Raw genomic sequence first — 16,421 nt, forward strand, 5'->3', positions numbered from 1 at the left:
GTATCAAAGCACTCCATTCCTGTTTTGCCTCGGTCCGTTCCGCTTGTTATTGAGGCCATTGATCGCAGGCCCCTTCAGCCCGCACACGTTACTCTCGAAACTGCTCCATTGTCCATGGCTGTTGGAGCTCTCCATTTTGAAACTCTCCAGTTCCAGGTGATAAATTCTCCACATTTTCCGGTTGTTCTGGGTTATCCCTGGCTCCAAAGCACAATCCCAGTCTCGACTGGCGCAGGTCTGAAATTTTGTCGTGGTCCCCGCAATGTATTTCCACTTGTCTTCGGAAACCAGTTAAAGTGTTGTGCACTTCTTCGGTATCTCAATTGCCAGAGGAGTACCGAGAGTTCTTAGACGTGTTTGACAAGGTGCGTGCCGGTACATTGCCTCCTCACCGGTCTTACGATTGTGCCATAGACCTGCAACCCAGAGCCATTCCTCCTCGGGGCCGGGTGTACCCTCTGTCTGTTGCTGAGAATTGTGCTATGGAGGAGTATGTTGCCGATGCTTTGTCGCGGGGAATCATCCGCAAATCCTGCTCTCCTGCAGGGGCTGGCTTCTTCTTTGTGAAGAAAAAGGGTGGCGAGTTAAGACCATGTATTGATTATAGGGGTCTTAATCGTCTTACCATTAAGAATGCTTACCCTATTCCGCTCATTACGGAACTCTTTGACCACCTCAAGGGAGCTACGGTCTTTACTAAACTTGATTTGAGAGGAGCGTATTATCTCGTTAGGATTAAGGAGGGTCACGAATGGAAAACAGCATTTAACACCAGAAGCGGGCATTATGAGTATCTTGTAATGCCCTTTGGCCAATGTAATGCTCCTGCTGTTTTTCAGGAATTTATTAATGATGTCCTACAAGATATGTTGCAACAGTGTGTTGTGGTGTACTTAGACGACATCATCATACACTCACTCACACTTGAGGCTCATCGTTCTGATGTTACACAGGTTCTTCAGAGACTACGTGAGAACGGCCTGTTTTGTAAACTCGAGAAATGTGAGTTCCATCAGACTCAAGTAACCTTCCTAGGTTATGTTATCTCCGTTGCCGGGTTCTCCATGGATCCTGACAAGTTATCTGCAGTTCTCTCGCCCAGTTGGTCTTCGGTCTATACAACGTTTTTTGGGGTTCGCCAATTACTATAGAAAGTTTATTAAAAACATTTCTTCCTTGGTCAAACCTATCACAGACATCACCCGTAAAGAGAATGATCCACTACATTGGTTACCTACTGCCATTAAGGCCTTTGATAGTCTTAAGACTACCTTTGCTGCCGCTCTAGTTCTGGCTCATCCTAACCCTGTCCTGCTTTTCGTTCTTGAGGTCGATGCATCTGAGACTGGAGTAGGGGCCCTCTTGTCTCAATGTCCTACGCCTGACGGTTCCTTGCATCCATGTGGTTTCTTCTCTAAGAAATTGTCTCCAGCGGAGAGCAATTATGAAATTGGCGACAGGGAATTACTGGCCATAATTTTGGCACTCAAGGAATGGAGGCATCTTCTCGAGGGTACTAGCGTGCTAGTGCTCATTCTTACTGAAGCAAAACGTTTGTCACCCCGACAGGCCAGATGGGCGCTATTTTTTTCTCTGTTTAATTTTGTGGTCTCCTACCTGCCTGGTAGTAAGAATGTTAGGGCTGATGCCCTCTCTCGACAATTTTTGCCTCTGTCAAAGGAGGAGTCTGTACTTACTCCTGTTATACCTCCTGACCATATTTTGACTACCATATGTACTAATTTGACTTCTCCCTTGGGGGAGGAGATCCTGGCTGCACAAACCAATGCACCTCCTGAGAAACCTAGTGGTAAGTGTTTTATTCCTGAGAATCTTCAAACTAAACTTTTGCACACTTACCACTATCCTAAAGCCGCAGGTCACCCAGGCAAGAACCAAATGATTTGGTCTGTCACTCGACAATTCTGGTGGCCAGCTCTTCCTTCTGATATTGCTGCGTATGTTGCCTCCTGCTCAGTTTGTACACAGAATAAGACTCCTCAACGTCTTCCTGTGGGTCTTCTTCAACCTATTGCTAATGGTGAGCGTCCTTGGACACATCTTTCCATGGACTTCATTGTCGAGCTCCCTGTTTCCAATGGCAATACTGTTATCCTTATGGTGGTTGATCATTTTTCTAAAATGTCACATTGTATTCCCTTGATGAAGCTGCCTACCGCTCAGGAGCTTGCTTCGATTTTTGCCCGGGAGGTCTTCCATTTACATGGGTTACCCAAGGAGATAGTGTTGGACTGGGGTAGCCAGTTTGTCTCCAGATTTTGGCGTTCCTTTTGTGCTCAAATGGGGATCCAGCTGTCCTTCTCCTCGGCATCACCCTCAATCCAATGGGGCTGCAAAACAGTCTAATCAAACTCTGGAACAGTTCCTCCGTTGCTATGTCTCAGATCACCACAATAATTGGTCTGAACTGTTACCTTGGGCAGAGTTTGCTTGTAATGGTGCTATTAATGCTTCCTCCAAGTTATCCCCGTTCATTGCGAATTACGGGTTTCAACCATCCTTGTTGTGCGATTCATTCATGTCTTAGGGTATTCCGGCTTTGGAGGTGCATCTCCGGCAACACCGTTCCACGTAGGTGCAGATTCAGGATCGCCTTCATCGTTCTATGCAGCGCCAAAAGTTCCAGGCTGATTATAGGCGTCTGCCCGCACCTTCCTACCAGGTTGGTGAGAGAGTTTGGCTGTCCTTCCGCAACTTGAACCTTCATGTGCCTTCCAATAAATTGGCTCCCCATTATTTTGGTCCTTTTCAAATACTCTAAAAGGTTAATCCTGTGGCCTACACTCGTGACCTTCCTCCTGCTATGCGCATCTCCAATGTTTTTCATGTCTCCCTCTTGAAACCATTGGTTTGTAATCGGTTTACCACTGTGTTGCCTCGTCCCCATCCTATCTTTGTTGACAACCATGAGGAGTATGAGGTCAGCAGCATTATTGACTCTCGTATGTCCAGGGGCCGTGTACAGTATTTGGTTCACTGGAGGGGCTACGGTCCGGAGGAGCATTCTTGGGTTCCCTCCTCTGATGTTCATGCTCCTGCCCTCCTCCGTGCCTTCCATGCCGTTTCCCCAATAAGCCTTTTGTCCTCCCGTGGGGGAGGGGTCGTTGAGGGGAGGGTACTTTTTCCCTGTTTTGTTTGCCATGTGCTGCTGGCAGCCATTTTACTCACCTCTTTAAGCTTCTCTGTATTAAAACATCTCCAATATCCCTGTCTACCTATGTCTAAATCAATCATTCAATAATTCTCTATGCCTTTATCCACAAAACACAATACCTATCTCTCTCTAATATTTCTTCCACCAACTCTATTTTTCATTATATCAGAAAAAATAATCAATGCTAATCTGTCAATGCACCCCTCACTAACTATCTTTCAGACTCTATCTACCACACCTTTCATCATTATATTTCTTAGTCACTTTTCACGAAAATATATAGGGTATAGGGGTCTAGCTAACTGTATCTTTCTAACGATGTGCCATTCTCTCTCTTTTTTAATCCTCACCCCCAAATATATATATTTACCTTTATATCACTATTTTTAAATATCTCTTTATCTATCACTCTACCATTATCAATCTCTCATTATATCTTTCTTATTATTGATTTTATCTCTCCTCAGTTATTCTGTCTCTTTTTATTTTTGACTCTTTAACAACAAATATTATATTTTTGGGACATAAATTACTTTCTTTCTCTGTGTCTATCTTTCTCTCTCTCTCTATTCCTGTATTTCTATATTATTTTGACAAAATCAATGCATACATCAATTTCATCCACTCTCCTATGTTAACAGGCACATTTATTGATCTATCTAACTCCACCATACTTTAATTTTTTTTTTATTTGTTTGACGCTATATTTCTCTTTATAACACTAACCGTAATCTCAAGTAAATCAATATATACATTAGCGTATATATAAACTTTTTTTTTCTCAATAACTCTATAAATATATGATGCTGCATCTCTATCATTGCAACTATTTGCTCAGGTACAAACGGATCATTGTAAGTATGACTCTATTTTTTATCTATGTTTATCACATCTTTTTTTATATTGCATATCATTTTTATGACTAGCTGCTGGTGACATCTCCCCTAGTTCTGGTCCCCAACAACTGCCTAGCCGTGCACATCCATGTATACCATCCCACAGACTCAAAAAACAAAACTCTGACAACCTTACATTCCTCTTGCATCAAAAGCCACTTCCCCTTTCACTTGTGCACTTTGGAACTCTCGCTCTGTTTGCAACAAACTCACTTCTATACATGACCTTTTTATCTCCCACTCCCTCAACCTTCTAGCCCTAACAGAAACCTGGCTCTCTCCCCTAGACACAGCATCCACTGCTGCTCTGTCACATGGGGGTCTTCACTTCAGCCACACTCCTAGGTCTGGTAATAGACAAGGAGGTGGTGTAGGTATTTTACTTTCCTCTCGTTGCACCTTTCAACAAATACATCCCATCTCTTCCCTCACATTTTCCTCATTCGAAACCCACATGATTTGCTTATTCTCTCCTCTTTCTATACATGTTGCAGTCATATACCGTCCTCCTGGCTCCTCAACTCAATTTCTAGATCACTTGGCTTCCTGGCTACCTTATTTCCTTTCCTCAGACACCCCTTCCCTCATTCTTGGTGACTTCAACATCCCTCTTGACAATCCCACTGCCTCCTCTGCAAAACAACTTCTGCAACTCACTTCCTCTTTCGGTTTGTCACAATGGACTGATTCTACCACTCACAAAGATGGTCACTCCCTTGACATGATCTTTAGCTATCGATGCACCCTCTCAAACTTCACAAACTCCCCCTTTCCTCTTTCTGACCACCATCTCCTTACTTGCAACATATCATCCCTCCCTACAACTCTCCCTCCTTCTGCTCCTCACACCAAACTTCACAGAAGCATTATGTCATTAGATCAACAACAGCTTTCTAATTCCCTCAAAACTCTCCTCTCATCCTTCTCCTCCTTTTCATGCCCTGACCAATCTATCTGCCACTATAATTCCACCCTTACATCAGTCCTTGACAATCTCGCCCCTCTTACCATAGCTCGTAAATCAAACACTCATCCTCAGCCCTGGCATACTCCTCTGACACGATACCTACGCAGATGTTCCCGTACTGCTGAGCGGCACTGGAGAAAATCTAGGAGTTCAGCTGATTTTCAACATTACAAATGTATCTTGAACTCCTACTACTCTGCTCTTAATTTCCATAAGCAACACTACTTCTCTACTCTTATCTCTAATCTTCCTTCAAACCCAAAACGTTTGTTCTCCACTTTCAATACTCTTCTCCGCCCTCCCCCACCTCCTAATACAACTTCTCTGTCAGCTCAAGACTTTGTCAACCACTTCAATAACAAAATCAACTCCATCAGAAATGAAATCAGCTCTCAACATAATTCCATTCTCTCACCCCCTCAAATGCTCTCAATCAACCACAACCCACATAACCTTAAACTTAGCTCATTCTCCCCTGTTACTGAGGAAGAAGTTTCGGCACTTATACTGTGCTCTCACCTCACTACCTGTCCCCTTGACCCTATCCCCTCACAGCTACTCCCCTCCCTCTCTGCCACCCTTACCCCTAAACTCACACACACTTTCAACCTCTCCCTCAGCACCGGTATATTTCCCTCATCGCTGAAACATGTACTGGTTACACCTATCCTCAAAAAAAACCTTCCCTTGATCCTACCTCCCCATCCAACTACCGCCCTATTTCCCTCCTCCCTCTTGCATCAAAGCTTCTCAAAAAACTAGCTTATGCACGCCTATCCCATTTCCTTACAATAAACTCCCTCCTTGACCCATTGCAATCTGAATTTCGTCCCCATCACTCCACAGAGACAGCAATTGTTAAGGTTACCAACGACCTACTTACAGAAAAATCAAAAGGCCACTTCTCTCTGCTTATCCTCCTTGATCTGTCCGCAGCCTTTGACACTGTTGACCACCCTCTCTTGCTCCAAACCCTTCAATCCTTCGGCATATGTGACACAGCCCTCTCGTGGCTCACTTCCTACCTGTCAAACCGTACCTTTAGTGTAGCCTTCTCTGGAGCCTCCTCTGCCCCATCACCACTTTCTGTTGGAGTACCACAAGGCTCTGTCTTCGGTCCCCTTTTCTTCTCTACACGTCATCACTAGGTTCCCTAATAAAGTCCCACGGTTTACAATATCATTTGTATGCCAATGACACCCAAATCTACTTCTCTGCACCAGACCTTTCTCCTTCCTTGCTAACCCTTGTCACTAACTGTCTTTCTCACATCTCCAACTGGATGTCCTCTCACTACCTCAAGCTAAATCTCTTCAAAACTGAGCTCCTTTTTTTCCCCCTTCTTCTAAACTCTCCACCCCCAATCTCTCTATAACTGTTGACAACTCCATCATTACCCCTACCCTGCATGCCCGATGTCTCGGGGTCACATTTGACTCAGATCTTTCATTCACTCCTCACATTCAGTCATTGGCTAAAGCCTGCTTCTTCCACCTTAAAAACATCTCTAAAATAAGACACTTCCTTACACAAGACACAACTAAGATTTTAATCCACTCTCTCATTCTCTCCCGCCTCGATTACTGCAACTCTGTCCTCTCTGGTCTCCCCACCTAGCTCCTTTACAATCCATAATGAATGCCTCTGCCAGACTCATCTTCCTTACACGTCACTCTTCATCTGCTGCACTTCTCTGCCAATCTCTTCACTGGCCTCCTCTTGCCTCTAGGATCAAACACAAAATTCTCATTCTGACATACTAAGCCCTCAACTGCACTGCTCCCCCTATATCTCAGACCTTGTCTCTAGATACTCTCCCTCCCGTCCCCTTCGCTCTGCTCACGACCTCCTACTCTCCTCCTCTCTTGTCACCTCATCACACTCCCGTTTATAGGACATCTCCAGACTGGCTCCCATCTTGTGGAACTCTCTGCCTCACTCCACAAGACTCTCTTCTAGTTTTAAAAGCTTCATTTGCTCCCTAAAGACTCTACTGTTCAGGGATGCATACAACCTACGCTAACCTTTCTTTATACCAGTTCCTCTCCTCCATTGCTATCCCCTGAACCCCCTTAGCATGTAAGCCTAAGAGTCCAGCTGTTTGTTGATCACCTTCTCAAGAGCTGACTACAACAGTGCAACTCTTGGCAGGGCCCTCTACCCATTTGATCCATATAATTGTTTTGTTGTACTCCGTCTTTGTTAATAGTGCTGCAGAATCTGGTGGTGCTCTACAAATAACTAATCATAATAATAATAATGACTAGCTCTATCAATGTCACTCAACTTTACTCTCGCTTCTCTTGCGATCTCTCTAGCTCTATTGATGTTTTCAAAATTTACATTTTTCTATCAACATACATATATCCTTCGGGCTCTCTATCTGGCACTATCAATCTCTAATTTACTCCAACTGTATCTCTATATCTAATTTTCTTTCTAATAGACTCTAAATCTTCAAATTATTCAACAAAACCAATGGCATAACTGATGATCTCAAACATACCTAAATTTCCACCCATAGGAAGGAGAGAGTATATCATACTTTATAACAATTCTCCGGGTATTGGTGCTGGTGTATTAAGAATATCTCTAATCACAAATTGTAGTCAGAAGAGCTTCTTACTACAATTTGTGATTAGAGACTCTAAATCTTGTTCTCTCTATCTACATATCTCACTCTACATTCCTCAGAAGAATAGGAGGTGTTTGCTCTGTTAAACAAGATCAATGTGATTAACTTGTTTATGAGATAATCCGAAGGATGTATAGGGTATCTGGAATTAAAAGAACAAAAAGACAGTGCCTTCAACGCTATTCGGATCTACATAGACATGAAAAAGAGTACCCTTGTAGCATTCGAGGTCTCATCAGAGTTTGTAAGTGTTGACTACATACATTTATTTATATATATTTTTTTTGGTAGTATTCAATTGTAACCTTTAAAGCTGTTTATTACAATAATGTAATGCGTTTGTTATGACGCATTTAATTAATTTTAAAAAAAAAAGATCGAAAGAGAGAGAGAGATAGAACTAGATCAATATAGACAGATAAAGAATATATAAATAATATTAAAAATATAGAAATCAAAAGAGATAGAGAAAGATAAAGACAGAAAAAGATAGAGAGAAAGAAGAGAGAAAAATAGAGAGAGCTAAAGAGAGAGGGATAGGGAGAAAGTGAAACCTAGAGAAATAAAGAGAAATAGAAAGAGCTATAGAGACATTGAATTACAAATTGATAGAGAAAAACTGAACTAGATAGAGAGAACTATAGAGAGAGAGATACAGAGAGACACAAAGAAAGATTAAGAGAGAAAGAGGCATAGATAAAGATATATAAATACAGATAGATAGAGAGTTATAAAGAGATAAAGAGATAAAAAAAAATATAGAAAGAGATAAAGACGGAGAAAGAGAGTTAAATTAATAAAAAGAGAGAGAGAGCGACATAAATAGAAAAATAGAAAAACACTTTGTGAAAATGCTATTTATAATAAGAGTGAGAGAAATAGAGAGAAATAAATATTTGCAGAGAGAGATAGAGAGAGGTATAGGGAGAGGGAGAGAGAGAAATACAGAGATAAATACAGTTAAAAATAGACAGACAGAAATAATAAGAAATATAGAGAATGAGAGAGAGGGAGAGAGAGAGAGAGCAAGAGATTGATAGAGAGAGAGAAAGAGAGAGAGATAAATACAAAGATAGATAGAAAGAGATATAGATAGAGATAGAGAGAGACAAGTAAAGGTTAAGAGAGGAATCGACAAATAGAGAGAGATACAGAGATATAAATCAAGAACAGTAATGATATAAAGACTGATAAATCTAGAAATAAAAAAATTGAGAGAAAAAGAAACAGAGAGAGAGATAGAGAAAGAGAGAGAGGTAGAAAGATTGATATTTATATAGAGAAAGTGACATTGAGAGAGATAGATATATAGGAATTCAATGATCTATTGAATAATAGAAAAATAGATTAAAATAAAAAAATGATTAATTGTTATATATATATATATATATATATATATATATATATATATATATATAGGGCACGATCCGATAAAGATTGTAGTTTGCGGCGCAAGCGAGGGAACCCCGCCGCCCGTAGTTTCAACTCACAACTCAAGCTATCCTATATACGGCGCCGTCAGAGGCTAAAGTGCCGTAAGTCTGACAAACCAGCAATGTCCAGAAATCTGCGTAAGTACAATTTTTTGGATTCGCCAGTGACTTACGGCACTTTAGAAACTGCCGGCGCCTACAAAACCTTACTAAGTTATTAAATCACCCGTACAGTCTAACACGCCTCCCAAACATAGCACGACACGTCTAACCCTCTATCCGCTATCCCCCCTCACTATCCTAACAATAAAAAATGTATTAACCCCTAAACCGCCGCTCCCGGACCCTGCCGCCAGCTATATGAAATCTATAACCCCCTAAAGTGAGCCCCTTACACCGCCGCCATCTACCTTACCTACCCCCTAAAGTGAGCCCCTTACACCGCCACCATCTACCTTACCTACCCCCTAAAGTGAGCCCCTTACACTGGCGCCATCTACCTTACCTACCCCCTAAAGTGAGCCCCTTACACTGCCGCCATTTACCTTACCTACCCCCTAAAGTGAGCCCCTACCCCGCCGCCATGTATTTTAAAAATATTAACCCCTAATTTAATCCCCCTACACCGCCGCCGCCTATATTAAACACTTTAACCCCTAATCTAATCCCCCTACACCTCCGCCAGCTATATTAACTATATTAACCCTAATTATATTAGGGTTAATATAGTTAATATAGTTATTATATTATATATATTAACTATATTAACCCTATAATTAATATCGTTATTATATTATATACAGGTGGCCCTTGTTTTACAACGGTTCAATTTACACCGTTTCAGAATAACAACCTTTTTTTCCAGTCATGTGACTGCTATTGAAAAGCATTGAGAAGCAGTGCATTTATTAAAATAGCCAGTAGGTGGAGCTGTCCGCTTGGGTTGCAGCAAAGCCAAGAAAGCTGAAATTAATCAGTTTAACCAGACCTGAGCTATCGATCAGATTTCAAAGGAACAAGACCTTCCTTTCTATAAATCAGTCCAGATTGGAATGCATAGAAAGAACTGTTTGCAGAAAAATTCAAGTGAAGTCTGTGTTGAGTGATTATTTTAATAAGTTTATAATGTTGTTTAGCAAATGTTTTTGTTCATTTAACTTAGTTTAATTATATATTCTGTGTTGTGTGATTATTTTATTAGGTTTATAATGCTGTTTAGCATTTAAAGTCTTCATTTCAAAGCTTTACTTATGACAATTTTGAGAGGGGCCTGGAACCTATCTCCCTCACTTCCCATTGACTTACATTATAAACTGGGTTTCAATTTACAATGGTTTCAATTTACAACCATTCCTTCTGGAACCTAACCCCGGCGTAAACTGAGGGCTACCTGTATATATTAAGTATAATAACCCTAACTCTAACATCCCTAACTAAATTCTTATTAAAATAGATCTAATTAATATTAATATTATTAATTAAAATATTCCTATTTAAATCTAAATTCTTACCTATAAAATAAACCCTAAGATAGCTACAATGTAATTAATAATTACATTGTAGCTATTTTAGGGTTTATATTTATTTTACAGGTAACTTGTTATTTATTTTAACTAGGTACAATAGCTCTTAAATAGTTAATAACTATTTAATAGCTACTTAGTTAAAATAATTACCAATTTACCTGTAAATAAATCCTAACCTAAGTTACAAATACACCTACACTATCAATAAATTAAATAAACTACAAATATCTAAACTAAAATACAATAAAATAAACTAAACTAAATTACAAAAAAAACAAACACTAAATTACAAAAAATAAAAAAATATTACAAGATTTTTAAGCTAATTACACCTATTCTAAGCCCCCTAATAAAATAATAAAGCCCCACAAAATAAAAAAAATTCCCTACCCTATTCTAAATTAAAAAAAGTTAACAGCTCTTTTACCTTACCAGCCCTTAAAAGGGCCTTTTGCGGGGCATGCCCCTAAGAAAACAGCTCTTTTGCCTGTAAAAAAAAAAAACACAATACCACTCCCCAACATTACAACCCACCACCCACATACCCCTATTCTAAACTCACCCAAACCCCCCTTAAAAAAACCTAACACTATCCCCCTAAAGATCTCCCTACCTTGTCTTCACCCAGCCGGGCAGAACTCTTCATCCGATCCGGGCGATGTCCAATCAAGCGGCAGAGAAGTCTTCTTCCATCCGGGCGATGTCTTCAAGCAAAGCGGCATCTTCAATCTTCTTTCTTCGCTCCTCCTCCACAGAACATCCATCCGGCACGAAGACTGAACGAGGAATGAGGTACCTTTAAATGACGTCATCCAAGATGGCGTCCGTCGAATTCCGATTGGCTGATAGGATTCTAATAGCCAATTGGAATTAAGGTAAAAAAATCTGATTGGCTGATTCATTCCTCGTTCAGTCTTCGTGCCGGATGGATGCTCCGCGGCGGACGAGCGAAAAAAGAAGATTGAAGATGCCGCTTTGCTTGAAGACATCACCGGATGCAAGAAGACTTCACTGCCGCTTGATTGAAGACATCCCCGGATGGAAGAAGACTTCACTGCTGCTTGATTGAAGACATCGCCCGGTTGGAAGAAGACTTCTCTGCCGCTTGATTGGACATCGCCCGGATCGGATGAAGAGTTCTGCACGGCTGGGTGAAGACAAGGTAGGGTGATCTTCAGGGGGGTAGTGTTAGGTTTTTTTAAGGGGGGTTTGGGTGTGTTTAGAATAGGGGTATGTGGGTGGTGGGTTGTAATATTGGGGGGTGGTATTGTGTTTTTTTTACAGGCAAAAGAGCTGTTTTCTTTGGGGCATGCCCCGCAAAAGGCCCTTTTAAGGGCTGGTAAGGTAAAAGAGCTGTTAACTTTTTTAATTTAAAATAGGGTAGGGAAATTGTTTTATTTTGTGGGGCTTTATTATTTTATTAGGGGGCTTAGAATAGGTGTAATTAGCTTAAAAATCTTGTAATATTTTTTTATTTTTTGTAATTTAGTGGTTTTTTTTGTAATTTAGTTTATTTTATTTTATTGTATTTTAGTTTAGATATTTGTAGTTTATTTAATTTATTGATAGTGTAGGTGTATTTGTAACTTAGGTTAGGATTTATTTTACAGGTAAATTGGTAATTATTTTAACTAGGTAGCTATTAAATAGTTATTAACTATTTAAGAGCTATTGTACCTAGTTAAAATAAATAACAAGTTACCTGTAAAATAAATATAAACCCTAAAATAGCTACAATGTAATTATTAATTACATTGTAGCTATCTTAGGGTTTATTTTATAGGTAAGTATTTAGATTTAAATAGGAATATTTTAATTAATAATATTAATATTAATTAGATCTATTTTAATAAGAATTTAGTTAGGGATGTTAGAGTTAGATAGGGTTATTATACTTAATATATATATAATATAATAACGATATTAACTATATTAACTCTAATATAATTAGGGTTAATATAGTTAATATATATAATATAATAACTATATTAACTATATTAACCCTAATATAATTAGGGTTAATATAGCTGGCGGCGGTGTAGGGGGATTAGATTAGGGGTTAATGTGTTTAATATAGGCGGTGGTGATGTAGGGGGATTAAATTAGGGGTTAATATTTTTCAAATAGATGGTGGCGGGGTAGGAGCTCACTTTAGGGGGTAGGTAAGGTAGATGGCGGCGGGGTAGGGGTTCACTTTAGGGGGTAGGTAAGGTAGATGGTGGTGGGGTAGGGGCTCACTTTATGGGGTAGGTAAGATAGATGGTGGCAGTGTAAGGGGCTCACATTAGGGGGTAGGTAAGGTAGATGGCGGCGGTGTAGGGGCTCACTTTAGGGGGTAGGAAAGGTAGATGGCGGCGGTGTAAGGGGCTCACATTAGAGGGTATGTAATGTAGCTGGCGATGGTGTAGGGGATCACATTAGGGGGTTATACTTTTAATGTAGGTGGCAGTGGGGTCCGGGAGCGGCGGTTTAGGGGTTAAACACTTTATTAGGGATTGCGGCGGGGGATCGCGGTTGAAAGGTAGATAGACTTTGTGCATGCGTTACGTCTTAAGTTTTATTTAGCAGATTGTGGTTGACAGGTAGATAGACATTGCGCATGCGTTAGGTGTTAGGTTTTATTTAGCAGGTAGTTTAGGGAGTTACGGGGCTCCAATAGACAGCGTAAGGCTTACTACAGCTGCATTTTGTGGCGAGGTGAAAATGGAGTAAGATTTCTCCATTTTCGCCACGTAAGTCCTTACGCTGTATATTGGATAACAAACTGCGCTGGTTTGGTATACCTGCCTATGGCCCAAAAAACTATGGGCGAAGGCAGAAATATACGAGCGTAACTTCTAGGTTACGCCGTATATAGGATACCAAACCAGCGCAAATTTTGGCATCGCCGGCTTTTGCAGGCGACGCTGCATATCGTATTGGGCCCATAGAGAGAGAGAGATATGTATATATATATATATATATATATATATATATTTATTTATTTTATTAATAATTTTTGTTAAAGAAAAAATAATTTTTATGTAATGTTATTATTGAATTAAAATTTTATTACAGATACCGAAAGAAGAAAGGAAAAATATAAGAGTGCTCCACGATATCTGAGACCAATAATGGCTTAGACCCCAATCCTCCACCTCCTATAAGTTTAATGGAAAATACTGATCTGAACACAGAAATTGAAGATCCATTAACTACTGATATGGACAATCAATATGAATGTGAAGTAACATTGACAGTTGATAATGATATTGAAAATGTCATTGATGGAAGAGGATCAACTGAATGTGAGTGTCAATCTAATAAATGTATACCATTTGTCAATGTAATAAAAAAATGAATAATTAAAATATTTTTTTGTTTAGTTAAAAAATATATTTACAAATAGAAATGCATCAAAAAGTGTATATCTATAAACTTGTAATTAACTTTATTTTCTTTTATATACATTATTTTTTTTTTCATTTTTATCTTCCTTATATTACAGCCGTGCTTGAAAAAGAGCAAGATATACCTCCAAAAAATCGTTTTGTGAAAAAAACTTAAAAAATTTAAGAAAAAAATATTGAAGATGAACAAGGAGATTGATAAAATCATTTCAATACTTAAAAAATATTGAATGAAAAAAATTATTTTTTACTTTATTTTAATTTGTGAATGTCCTATTGATATTCAAATGGTATATATGCCAATATTTTTTTTATATTTTTTTAAGTCTGACTTATTGAAAGTAAATAAGTTCAAATTTTTTTCAAAAATGTTTGTGATCAAAAAATTATTAAAGAACAAATAAATATTTTGTTTCAACATTTTTGTTTTTGTAGCATTCATTATATAAATATATATATATATATATATATATATATATATATATATATATATATATATATATAGAGTATATATCTTTCTCTCTCTCTCTCTCTCTCTCTCTATAGATATAGATATATATATATATATATATATACACAGGTATATACATTATATTATTAGCAGCATTTTTAAATTCAGGTATTGGTGTAGACATTATTGTAGACTCTGGTGGTTGATGGGACCTTGATTGAGCTGATGTATTTGTCCCTGACAAGGACTCTTCAATCATAGGCATTTGGGAATCTTCGTCTAAAGGGTCTACAATCCGTATTATTTCCCCATTACTAAGATCATCCTGTGTGTTTTCTTCTTCGTTAGCTACAAATAAATGTAAGAAATTAATTTAGAAATAAAAAATCAGCTATGCACTGTAAGTTTTACATATAATTATTTTTTACATAAAACATTCTAAAATATTGCAAAATTTGAAAAGACCAAAACATACGAATATAGAGATTGTTACTGATAGCCAATACAGACCGCTTATTTGAATCCTTCATTGCAAATTTTACTTAAAAGTAATTGATTTTTAAATAAAATAACAACTCAATTTCATTAGGAACAAAAAATTAAATTTCATTTTCAGATCAAATTTACAAATGTAAGATTTTCAATATTATCTTTAACGATAATATTATTACAGCAATAATACGGGTGAATGGTCTGTGCCAGTTCCTGGAAAATCTATTACTAAAATTAAATTATTTGATCTGAAGATTTATTTACCATGGGACATATCTTATTTTACATTAAATTCTAGATAATAACATGCAAATCCATAAAAGAGAAATAATACAAGTTAATTTGTTTTTAAATTTAGAAAAGACTCTAATAAATGTTCATAAAGCTATATAACACCTTCTTCTAGACCTCCGGATATAATTTGATTGAAGATATTCATGACTTCTGATAAAAAACAGTAAAAAATGTTTTATTATTTTCTGTTTTCTTTTAAAAATAATTTTAACAAGAAAACAAATAGAAGAAAACATTGTTAAATAAATAAAAAATACCTCTTGAATTTCTGGAATTCTCAACAGGTGTACTGCAGGGCATGTCAGGCAATGTATCCACTGATCCTAAACTACGTGTTGTTATCGAAGATGTCAAAAGGGTTGTTCGAAAAACATTTTATCTAGGCCTCATATGGCTTGTAGAAGGTAATTCCTCAATTGACTCTGTAGCTTGTAGAGAAGATTGGCTAGAAGGTCATGCTATAATAGTTAAAAAGAATACATATATGTGTTAAAGGGACAGTCTAGTCCAAAATAATATTTCATGATTCAGATTGAGAAAATAATTTTAAAAAAATTGAAATTTATTTTATCAACAATTTTGATTTGTTCTCTTGGTATTCTTAGTCGAAAGCTAAACCTAGGAGGTTCATATGCTAATTTCTAAGGCCTTGAAGGCCGCCTCTTCTCTCGGGGCATTTTGTCAGTTTTTCAATAATAGAAGTTATTAGTTCATGTGTGTCATGCATTTTCTGCATTCTCTTGTTATCTTTATTTGAAAAGCAAGATTGTAAGTTTAGAGGCCGGCCTATTTTTGATGAAAAACATAACTTGTATTTGCTGATTGGACAGCAACAATTAACAATTGCTGTCCATGATCTGAACCAAACATTGTCTGTCTCCTTAGTTTAGATGCCTTCATTTTCAAATAAAGATAGCAAGAGAATGTAAAAAAAATGATAATAGGGGTAAATTCGAAAGTTGATTATAATTGCATGCTCTATATGAATCATTAAAGAAAAATGTTTGGTTCAGTGTCCATTTAATGTAATCATAGTATTTAGGGCATTTTTTTAACATAAAAAGGTTTGCACTGTATGATAGATGTATACATTTGAATCCATACTCATCAATTGAAGTGCAGATGAATAACAATAAATGTGATATCTTCTAATATTACTTTCA

The 16,421-nt window shown here is 38.0% G+C and overlaps 1 long non-coding RNA gene across 1 annotated transcript; it reads right to left on the bottom strand.

Annotated features, from left to right (window-relative positions):
- Window positions 1–14,781: 14,781 nt before the first annotated feature.
- Window positions 14,782–15,673, bottom strand: LOC128655310 (uncharacterized). The gene is made up of 3 exons (XR_008401754.1): window positions 15,516–15,673; window positions 15,361–15,408; window positions 14,782–14,820 (listed from the first exon to the last, which is right to left on the bottom strand). It is a non-coding gene; the product is annotated as an uncharacterized LOC128655310 (long non-coding RNA).
- Window positions 15,674–16,421: the final 748 nt, after the last annotated feature.

This window comes from Bombina bombina, chromosome 4 (assembly GCF_027579735.1).
Source record: "Bombina bombina isolate aBomBom1 chromosome 4, aBomBom1.pri, whole genome shotgun sequence".
NCBI lineage: Eukaryota > Metazoa > Chordata > Amphibia > Anura > Bombinatoridae > Bombina > Bombina bombina.